Genomic DNA, 9,266 nt, shown 5'->3' with positions numbered 1-9,266 from the left:
CCTCCTCCTCCTCCTCCTCCTCTCTCCTTCCCCTGCAGGCCTCCTGGCATCTCTAGAGCCAGCCAACCTCAGCAGCAAGAGAAACCACCTCTTCACTCTCCTGCTGATGCTCAGGGCCCCGGCCAGAAGGAGAAAGCCTACAGCTCACCCCGCCGCACCCACCCATGCCCTGCCCAAGCCAGCTGATGGGACCCCCACCGCACCCCCACTCCCTGGCCCAGACTGCTGCCTTCAGAATGAGCCAAGAACAGAAGGGAGAATGGGCCCCTGCTGACCTAGTGTGCAAAGGCCCTCGTGCCCCAACAGCTTGGCGTCACATGGTGTCAAGCCATCACAGGACACAGGAATGAACTTGCTTAGGACTCAGTGGCTTGCCCCATCCAGCTGCCCCAACTCTGTCCCTGGCAGCTGTGCGCTCCTGGGGCCACATGCTCCCTGCGACCCAGGACTCTCAGTCTTGACTCTGCCTCCTTCTTCCTCATCTCAAGGCTGCTGGGAGCTCCGCTGCTATTCAGCACTTCAGACTCAAGCCAGGGGGTGGCCAGGGTCCTGGGGCCACCAGAGCTACCTCCCCTGGGGCAGCCCACCAACGTAGCTGTCCCCAAACATGATCTCTCCCTGCTGCCTTCAGGGGCTGCTCCCCTCCACTTGAAACCCGGGGGGGGATCCAAAAAGGACAGGTGGGTAGCCACCAGAGTCCTCTGGCAAACTAGTAACAGATGCCAGTTATTCTGCGTAAAAGCTCCTGGGAATCCTTTCTTGTACTAGAGACTTGGGGGGTGGGGTGTACTAGGGGCAACCAAGGGCCAGCTGCTGGGACCTGAGCCCTGACGGTCCCCTTGACTTCAGAAATGCCTCCCCCACTTAGGAAATCAGCTTTCCACTGTGCTTTTTCACTTGGTGAAGAGCCATTGATTTTAACTCTCCCTTATCAGCTTGGGGCCTAGATCCTTCGGCCAGCCAGGGGAAGAAGCCCCCGAGAGCCAGTGGCATCCCCCAAGTGGATGCAGAACATGGCAAAGGGCTGATCCAGATTGGGTCTTCCTCCACGGGCTTCCTTAACAAACTCAGGACCTGAAGTCATCGTCTAGGACAGATGAGAAGAGGGATACGTTCTTCATGGATGTGAGGGGTTAATTGAAGAACCCTACTGTTGACTTGAAAATAAATAGATGGTATGTGCAAGTATTTGGGGAAATTCCCATGGAAGTGCCCAGAAAACCTTTCCATCTTCCCTCCACTGTTTCTTCCAAGCTCCTTCAACTCAATGACCCTGCCCAACAGGTTGGGCTGGCCCAACCTGGAAAAAAAAGCCCCAATTCCTAACATCAGCCTGACCTATGCTGTGCGTCTGTGTGTTGAGTGAGCCGGTCAGCTAGCAAGTCTTCTTAGAGTTAAAGGAGAGGGTGCTGGCAAAGAGCCAACAGATTCTTGGCCTACAAGCATTGCTTCTCTGTGATTTCATTATGCCATCTGGCTGCCAATGGAACTCAAGGCTTGGAAGGCAGAAGACAATGTTATCTGGGATTCACTGTGCCCAGCACCTGAAGTGCCAAATTCCGGGAGGACAAGAACTTTAGCCAATGACAACTCATCTCCCCTACTCCACCTCCTTCAAAGTCCATCTCAGGCCCAGGAGGTAGGGGAAGGTCACAGAGCCTCAAGACATCCCAAGCGGAGGTGTCCTTTGAACCAAGTGTCCAGACAGTGGAGGTAAAATTGGAAACGCGTGGGGTAGAGGGAGAATTTGACAAAAACCTCACTACCGGAAGACTTTGAAAAGAACCCAAGCAAAGTCAAACAGACCGCTGTCTCGACATGACTGAGGCAGGAAAGGAGGCCAAGGTAGTGAAATAATCCAGAATTTCAATACTTTTGAATGTTCTTCGTGATACTGACCTGTGACGATGGGATCCCCGGGGAAGCCCGGGACTCGCGATATTTGTGTAATTTATTTAATTTAAACAGCATTCTCCTTTTGCTCATTTTGGTAATAAAGTGGTTTTGAAATGTGAACAAATGCACGTGTTTGGCGGGTTTTACATCAAGGCAAAGTAAGTCACCTCCAGAATAGGCTGGCCGTGCTTTGCTCTGTCCTAGAGGGAAACGAGGGGCTAAGAGCCATCCACCAATACAATGGAAGATTTCAGGATATTTCTTTCACTGTTGGCAAATCATATGGATGGAAAAAAAAAAGGAGTACGATATGAAGAGTTAAACAACAAAGTCAACTATCTTGATCTGGTGGACATGTGTTACATTGCACACACAACATTTAAAATTTCTACTTCTTAAGTACACATAACATATTTATAGAAGTTGATCACATTCTAGGCTCTAAATCATTCTCAACAAATTTTGAAGAAGAGGCATTTTCCACAAGCAATGACCACAATACATTGAAGCTAAAAATCAATTACAAAAAGACAACTTGCACCAAAAAAGGATGCCTTTAGAATTTTTTTTAAGATTTTATTTATTATTTATTTGACAGAGAGACACAGTGAGAGAGGGAACATAGCAGAGGAAATGGGAGAGGAAGAAGCAGGCTCCCCGCTGAGCAGAGAGCCCGATGCAGGGCTCGATCCCAGGACCCTGGGATCATGACCTGAGCCCAAGCCAGACGCTTAACAACTGAGCTACCCAGGCGCATCCCCCCAACTTTAGAATTTTTTTTAAAAAATACTTCTAAATAGGGGCACCTGGGTGGCTCAGTGGGTTAAGCCTCTGCCTTGGGCTCGGGTCATGATCCCAGGTTTCTGGGATCGAGCCCCGCATCGGGCTCTCTGCTCAGCGGGGAGCCTGCTTCCCCCCCACCTCTCTCTCTCTCGCTGCCTGCCTCTCTGCCTACTTGTGATCTCTGTCTGTCAAATTAATAAATAAAAAATCTTAAAAAAAATACTTCTAAATAACCCAGAGTCCAAAAAGAGATCATACGGAAAACTGAAAACATTCAGACTTAAACAAGAATGCAAACACTAGGGACGCCTGGGTGGCTCATTTGGTTAAGCAGCTGCCTTCGGCTCAGGTCATGATCCCAGCATCCTGGGATCGAGTCCCACATCGGGCTCCTTGCTCAGCAGGGAGCCTGCTTCTACCTCTGCTTCTGCCTGCCATTCTGTCTGCCTGTGCTCACTCTCTCTCCCTCTCTCTCTGACAAATAAATAAATAAAATCTTTAAAAAAAAAAAAGAATGCAAATACTACGTATCAAAACAGTACAGGGAGGGGCACCTAGCTGGTTCCGTCACTTAATTGTCTGCCTTCAGCTCAGGTGATGATCCCAGGGTCCTGGGATGGATTCCCACGTTGGGCTCCTTGCTCCACAGGGTGCCTGCTTCTCCCTCTGCCCGCCACTCCCCTGCTTATGCTTGTTGTCTCTCTCTCTCTCTCTCTCTGTGTCAAATAAATAAATAAAATCTTTAAAGAAGAAAAAAAAAAACCTGCAGGGAGGGGCACCTGGCTGACTCAGTCAGTAGGGCATGCAATTCTTGATCTCCCAGTTGTTCAAGCCCTACACTGGGTGGGTTGAAGCCCTACGCTGGGTGTAGAGATTACTTAAAATAAAATCTTCAAAAACAGAAAAGAAAAAGTTGACAGTTAATGAACCAGATATTCAACCGTGGTAGTTAAAAACAAACAAACAAATAAACTCAAAGAAATCAAAAGAAAAAGATAGTAATGATAGTATAGCTAACATTTATTGAGCTGTTACTATAAGCTTCCAAATGCTTTACACGTATTAACTCAATTAATCCTCCCAGCAATGCTGAGGGGTACAGATTCTTATTATCCCCATTTCATGGATGAGGAAACTGAAACTCATAAAGGTGTGTCTGTTGTTTTTTTTTTAAGATTTTTATGTATTCATTTGAGAGAGAGGGAGGTCGAGCACAAGCTGGGGGTGGGGGGCTCAGAGGCAGAGAGAGAAGCAAGCTCCCTGCTCAGCATGGAACGGAGGACGAGGTGTTCCATCCTAGGACCTGGAGATCAGGACCTGAGCTGAAGGCACACGCTTAACCGACTGAGCCACCCAGGCACCCCCAGACAGGTTTTATGTAAGTTTCCCACTCAACACAACTCCATGAACATGAAGGAGATTAATATTTCTACCCAAGGGGTGCACCTGGGTGGCTCAGTCGGTTAAGCAGCTGCCTTCCGCTCAGGTCATGATCCCGGGGTCCCCGGCTCAAGCCCCACGTCGGGCTCCCTATTCAGCAAGAAGCCTACTTCTCCCTCTCTGTCTATCCCTGCTTGTGTTCCCTCTCTTGCTGTCAAATAAATAAATAAAATCTTAAAAAAAAAAAAAGATTTCAACCCAAGTAATCTGGCTCTAGAGCTTCAGCTCTTAACTACTACAAAGTTAAAAACTTAAGTGAAATGAATAAATTGCTAATAAAATATAATTTACCAAAATGAAATTTAAAATTTTTTTAAAATTTTTAAAAATTAAAAAAAAACAAAACAGTAGAAAGTCTGAAAATCCTCCAGCCATTAGGTAAAACAGAGAAAACACCAGGCTCAGATTACTTTATTTTTTAGAATTGTTAGGAAAATATATTATGTTTCGGGCCCAATTTCATATATATATATATATATATATATATATATAATTTCAGAGAATGCAAAAAAGAGAGAGAGAGGAAAGTCAAGTAGAAATAAGTCTCTCTCTCTCTCTCTCTCTGTAAAAGTAATCCAAAGGTAGGTATGCCCGGGCTGGGATTGTCATGAGGTTCCCCTAGGACTCGGGCTACTTTCCTCCTGAGGTGTAGAACTCACCATCATGGTCCAACACGGTTGTTAGAGCTATGGCCATCACATCTGAGCACGGACGGAAGGATTTAACAAGAGTGTGTCTATAAAAACACCTCCTTGAATCACATGCAACACTTTGGCTTACCTTCCATTCTCCAAATGTAGTCACAGGGCAAAAGTCAGCTGCCTGGGGCTGGGAAATGTGGTCTTGCAGCTGAATATTCAACTGCTGAGCTCAAACTCAGGATTCTTGCTACTTAGAAAGAAGGGGAATGATAATGGGGTCAGCTGGAAATCTCTACCATTTTGTCTGAGATTTCCAAGGCTATTATAACACTTGATATTGAATCCCAAAGAAGACATTATTAGAAAGAAAAACTACAGGCCAAAATCAAACTCATAAACAGAATTGCAAAAATCCTTAAGGAAAAATCCAGCAGTGGGTTTATCTAAGTAATGGTTTTTCCCAGGGTGGTTTACATTTTTTTAATTTATTAATGTGATTCACTACATTAACAGACTGAGGGAGAAAAGCATTTTGCCTGATATGGAAACACATTTTAAAGATATAATAATTGAGTTAGTCATATTAGCATAGAAATAAACAAAGAAACCAAGGGAGAAAAAAAAGCCCAGTAACAGGCCCTTTCACATATGAAAACATAGTAAAATGTCAGAGCTGGTCCTGCCAATCTCTGAGGACAGGGTAGCCTATTTAAGGAACGGTGTTGGGGAAATTGGTTATCTCATTGGAAAAAAAATGAAATTGGACTGTGATCTTATACCACTTACAAAAAAATCAATTCCAGATGGATTAAGAACTTCACTGTAAAAGTTTAAACCTTTTAAGAGATAACATATTGGAATATATTTATGACCTTGAACTAGAGACTTACTAAATAATAAACAAAAAGTACCAATGATTTTTTTAAATGATAAGTTCACCAACATGAAAATTAAGACTTTAGTTCATCAAAGACCATAATGTGAAAACACATGACACAAATGGATAGAAATATTGCAACATAAGTATAACTGATAAAATATTAGTATTTAATATATGGAAACTCCTGGGTGCCTGGGTGGCTCAGTGAGTTAAGCCCCTGCCTTTGGCTCAGGTCATGATCTCAGGGTCCTGGGATCGAGGGCTGCATCCGGCTCTCTGCTCAGCGGGGAGCCTGCTTCCCCCTCTCTCTCTCTCTCTCTCTCTGCCTACTTGTGATGTCTCTCTCTCTGTCAAATAAATAAAATAAATAAATATATGTATAGAAACTCCTAAGAGCCAGTAAGACAAACGACTCAAAATAAAAATGGGCAAAAGACAGAGATAGTGATTTTACTGAGACACAAGAATATCCAGTAAGCAAATGAGAAGATGCCTAAAGTCCTTACTAAATTGGAAATACAAATCAATACCACGATGAGATATCCTTTTTCCGGCCGCTAGCTGGGCAAAATTAAGACGTCTGAAATGCCAAGCGCTCATCAGAATATGCAGAACATGAAGCAACAGGAGTTCATACACTCAGCACAGCTTACTGAGGGGAGTGAACTAGTTCAATGGCTTTGGAAAATAATTCGGCATTATCCTATAAAGCTGAACATTCGCATATAATACAACCCAACATTCCCACTCTTAGATAGAGACCTCCGAGAATCTCTTTCCCCTGTGGCTCAGGGCACACGAACAATCGGTGTTGACATTATTTGCAGAATGAAGTAGCCTGCACAGGGCATCCGAACAGCCTGCAGCGGGACAGAACCGTAGGGACAAAGCCCACAAACTCCTGGTAGGGTGAAAACCACAAAGACTGTAAAAAGCATGCTGTCACTTTTATAAAAGCAAGCGAAACCAAACTCTCTCTCTTTCTCTCTCTTTCTTTCTCCTAACCCTCTACCTGGTGGAATGATTGAAAGCACACTCAGACACACCCCATTTCAGGGAGTGGTCACCTAGAGCAGGGAACGGAAGAAGCAAGGCACTAGGATACACACAAGCCTTTACCATTATTGATTTTGGGGTCGTGTTATTTGCTTTACACCTTCATTGCATATAGAGAGTATCAAATGTTACATGGTAAGAGAATTTAAAGGATATTTAAATTCAGGGAAACGTTTTTAATATAAGCTAAAGGAAAGAAGCAAAATACAGGACTTTGTATATGGTATGTATCTGGTTTTTTGTTTTTTTTTAAACAGACGCACATTGGAAGCTCCTAAATTGAAGAGATTTGGGGCAGTATCTATGTAGTTAGTTGAATGTTATGAGTGTAAAGAGAGCACGGGGGTTGGAAGCATACAGGGAAAAAAGGAGTTTTTAAAGTCACTTGTGATCTACCGGAAAGAGATTATGTTAAACCAAATAAATATATCACTTCTCCCTCTTTGTCTTCTGAAATGACTGCAGTGGACATCCTTATTTAGTCATCCCTACCCCCAACCCCTCATCCCCCCACCGCACCCCCACACCCCACCCCCACACCCCACCCTGTTTGATTTAATTGACCCCCTCCCTTGGGTGGTCTTTCTATTTAAATCAGGGAAACGGAGCTAGATCTCCCAAATGCTTTTGGATCTTGTGTTTGAGAAAAATCAGCAACCCAGTACCAGATGCAAGTCACATGAAAGTGCCCCCAAAACACAGGTATGTGTCCTTTTTGTCTTCCCCATCTTGCCTTAACACGGAGTAACACTCTGTGTGTACCAAACCTGAATGGATTTCTGCCACCTAAGGTCCTCCTAATGCATTACTTCACATCTCTACTTTGTCTCTAGGTATGCCTTATTGACACCTGAGGAACACATATTTTATTGGGAAACTGCAGGTGTTAGGCCTTGAGAGTTTCGCAACTGTTCTTTTGGTGTATGTCACCACGTCGTCGACTCCTTTAGGGCATGCTTTGAGCACCAAAAATACTCTCGGTCTTGCCTGTTGTATCGTTATTTACACATAGTAAATTATTTTTTCCAAGTATGCTACGTGTCTGAAGTTTTGAAGTTTTTAATAAAAAGCATGCCAGTATGAATATCAGCAGTTAATTTTAGTAACATTGGGGTTTGTTTTTTTTTTTGTTTTGTTTTGTTTTTTTTTTTTTTTTTTGTTTGGTTTTTTTTTTTTCTTCCAGAGAGAGAGAGAGAGAGGGAGAGGGAGAGGGAGAAGCACAACATCCGGCTTATCCCAGGACCCAAGATCTGGACCTGACCTGAAACCAAGAGGTGGATTCTTAACTGACTGAGCCACCCAGGCACCCCAGTAACACTGGACTTTTCTTAAAGTTCATTAAGAGGTTTGAAATAGAGGTGTGTTCACTAGTGAAAGAATAGAGGGGATGAGGGTCCAGATCAAATCATCAAAAGTCAAATGTCAAGACAATGAAGAAGCATCAGCTGCCCTGGCCTGGTTCAAGAACAGAGGGGATTTGGGGAGTGAGACCACACCACTCTCATCCCCAGGTGCCATCCTTCTCTGAGCTTGTCTTTCTATCCCTACTCCTCTGGCCTGTTGGCAGTGTTGTTTACTTATGCTATACAGAGGAAAATGGATGTAAGGCTCCTATGCTTTGCCTAATGAAATTTGCTTGCAGCTTTAGCCACATTCCTTGTGGGGTGATATTCTTTGTGCTCAGAGTGACTTGATTCGGAGTCCTAATGTTGTTTTGTATGGAGCAGCCCTTTATCTGTATTTTAGCAGGACTGTTCCTCTCTATCCTTTATCACTTTTCCTTACTTTTGGTTCCTTTTTAAAGTATGCATTGAGTTGTGTGTGTGTGTGTGTGTGTGTGTGTGTGTGTGTGTGTGTGCGCTCCGTGGGTTAAGCCTCTGCCTTTGGCTGAGGTCATGATCTCAGGGTCCTGGGATCGAGTCCCGCATCGGGCTCTTTGCTCAGCAGGGAGCCTGCTTCCCTCTCTCTCTCTCTCTCTCTCTGCCTACCTCTCTGCCTACTTGTGATCTCTCTCTGTCAAATAAATAAATAAAATAAATCTTTAAATAAATAAATAAATAAGACATACACCTTATATGTGAGTGTTTGAGGGCATAAAAAAAAGTTGAATAACACATCAAAATATTATGAGTGAGTATCTCTGGATAATGATTTTTTATTTTTCATATAAAAGGCAAAGGTTTAAAACTGTAAAAGATGACACATCAAAATATATGTATGACAATGAAATAAAGATTTATTAAGCAAGAAAATAAAAAGAACTAACTGTGTAAGAAGCATGATTTGTTTTCTTTATATTTCCTTGTATTCTCCAAATAATTCGCAAGGGCCTAAATGTGTACTAATCTTAAAATCATAAAAATTTTAAAGTTTGGGGGTGCCTGGGTGGCTCAGTTGGGTAAGTGTCCTGTGATGGAACCCTGCGTCCAGCTCTGCCTTCAGCAGGAAGCCTGCTTTTCCCCTCTACCTCTGTGATCTCTCTCTCAAATAAATAAAAATCTTATTAAAAATGTTTTTGAAGTTTGGTAGAAATTAAGCCACTTTGTATAAAAATTCTGCCAATGTTCACA

The sequence above is a fragment of the Enhydra lutris genome, unplaced genomic scaffold, assembly GCF_002288905.1.
Source record: "Enhydra lutris kenyoni isolate GAN:26980312 unplaced genomic scaffold, ASM228890v2 scaffoldscaffold25, whole genome shotgun sequence".
Classification (NCBI taxonomy): domain Eukaryota; kingdom Metazoa; phylum Chordata; class Mammalia; order Carnivora; family Mustelidae; genus Enhydra; species Enhydra lutris.
This window is presented reverse-complemented; position numbering follows the sequence as displayed.